General features: G+C 42.9%; 1 protein-coding gene across 3 annotated transcripts in view; it reads left to right on the top strand.

Annotated features, from left to right (window-relative positions):
* The window catches only part of emilin2a (elastin microfibril interfacer 2a), a 27,008-nt gene that overhangs the window by 9,316 nt on the left and 15,280 nt on the right, over positions 1-2,412 (top strand). The gene's annotated exons all lie outside the window — the stretch shown is intronic.

Here is a 2,412-nt window from a genome sequence, read left to right on the forward strand (position 1 = left end):
AAGCTCTATTTATTTTTTAGAAAATTACTCTAAACAATTAAAGCATAGCCCATGAATATATACAAAGGTTTCTTGCTAATCTACTTGACGACTTTCTCATTCATTTCCTATGGGGAAGATTTTACTCAGTAGTTCAAAACTATTAAGCTTATGAACCATAAAAATACAAGAACGTTTTGATACCGAGATTGTTGAAATTGTTGAAAGTGTGAGTTTGTACGTACTGAAAAACGTACAGAAAGGACGTTGATTATTCGTCGATTAGTCGACCAATCGGGGCAGCCCTAATTGACAGTATATATGACTGGACATATCAAGGTGTTGACGTCACCCATAGAAAATGCCTAAAAAATGCTTTTACCTCCGGCCAATTCAGTTTTTTTTGGGAGGGCTATTTTGGAGTTTAGCTAACATTTCAGCTGCTCGCTAGCAAAGACTGTATAATAGCAATTAATTTCTCCATAGAAGTCTAAGATTTTGTCTTCTTGGAGCCAGCAGGTACTTCCCGTTTGGAATGTCAGGGGGGGGGGTTCATTCAGTCCAGTTCTCATCTACAGTTAATAGTAAAACGGTAAAAATATTTCTTGTTGCTCGTTTTTGTACAGTTCCCATTAACGGAGATCATTTGTATTCCAACCAATCGTAGACAAAACAATGTTTTGTTTGGAACATTAAGTGCACTGCTGTGTTTTGTAGAAATCTCACCCGATGAGCTGTTGCCATAGCGACAGCTCTTAGGGTGAAGCCTCCTCTAAGAGACAGAAGCTCCTGGTGAGATGAACACACTAACTGTGACGGTTCTCCTCGGTTATGACCGCCGTGAACTCCATGAAAAATGAGCTTTAAGGAGAAGCTTTGGAAAGATAACCCTCAAGACTCACATCTCCGTGATGTCAGAAGGTCAGAAAGTGAGCTTCATTACTGGACTGTTTTGTTGACTTTTGGAGGCATAAGGGTTTGATGGAGTCTCACATTTGTCGGTGAAAATGAAAATCTTTCCTTGTCTGCTTCCACTAAATGGGTTTATGGAATGTGATTAGGATCTGTGTAAACAAAAACTTTTCCGGTAGATAATCCTTCATGTAATGCCTTCCATTTCCTCGCTTTAAATGGAGGAAAGGATTAGATCTCGTGAATGGCTACAGGGTATTTCCCATGGTGGGAGGACACGAGCAGCTTCTCCCCGAGCCGGCCTTGACTGTGTCATTCAATACGCTGAGAGTTACGCCGCCCGAGATTTCTCCAGAATCACTGTAAACAAAGATCGGGTCAATGGGATCTGACATTTTTACAAAACCGCTCCACCTTCAGAGAGTTTGGGTGCCGTCGTTTCCAAAATGTCAGAGGAGACGGTCGGCTCCTGCTCTGAAGCTGCGAGGTCTTCTTTGTTTCACCGTAACGTTTTTTCATGTTACCACGAGCTGCCAAAGTACACAAACACACACCTCCCTCCCGCTCTCCTCTCAGATTCTCGGGGGCTGACCTCACCCTGATATGAGAGGTCTGGTCCTCATTAGGAGCCCTGACGTGGAGGCGGGCTCAGCAGAGAAGTGGGGCTCCACACCCCGGACCAGATGCTTCAGAACCGGAGCTGTGATGTCACGAGAGGGCCCCATCGCTGGTCCTCCCTTTCCTACTCCATCGTCCAAAACACAGAGAGAAGCCCAACGCCTTCACGGCTGTGATTCAGGACGGAAACATGGAAATATTTGATCAAAAATGAGCTTCTGCTTCAGAATTTACAGAATTTCACAACCTTGTTCTGACCAGCAGGACCAGATTATTGTCACAATTCTTCACCAAACTTTACACACACCTAGTTCCTAGTGAAAATTCATTTTTGACATTGTGAATGACCCCCCCCCTCGCCAAGATATGATGACATCACAGTGGGAGAAACTGTCAAAAAATGAATAGGGCTCAAAAAAATATTTCAAAATCCACTAATAAAACCAGAACATGTGCGTCACAGATATCCAAAGGAAGTTTTGAAATTATTATGGGATGGCCACGGGGCCTGTGACTTAGCGGCCATTTTGTGGCATAGTGTGAAATTTGGCGAGTTTCTCATTTTCCCACAAAAGGAAAAAGACAAAAGTGAAAAGACACCTTTTGTTGAAGCGATCCTCATGAAACTTCACACACATGCTGCTAGCTGAAGTCTACAACCTCAATGGAAGTTTGTTGACCTTTGACCTCGGTAAGAGGCCGCCATCTTGGATTTTCAAAGAAAAAAGGGTCGTAAACTCCTCCTAGGGATTTCAATGTATCTTCTCCCAGTTCGCCAAGCACCATTAGGAAGCTACTTGGGAAAAATGGTTTTGGTTTTAAATTTGTAGATCTTAAACGACGTTAGCATTAGCAAGCCCGCACTGTTTCTCGCACATTTTATGACCTGAATATTGTGAAAAT

The sequence above is a fragment of the Oryzias melastigma genome, linkage group LG17 (genome assembly GCF_002922805.2).
Source record: "Oryzias melastigma strain HK-1 linkage group LG17, ASM292280v2, whole genome shotgun sequence".
In the NCBI taxonomy this organism is placed as follows: Eukaryota; Metazoa; Chordata; class Actinopteri; order Beloniformes; family Adrianichthyidae; genus Oryzias; species Oryzias melastigma.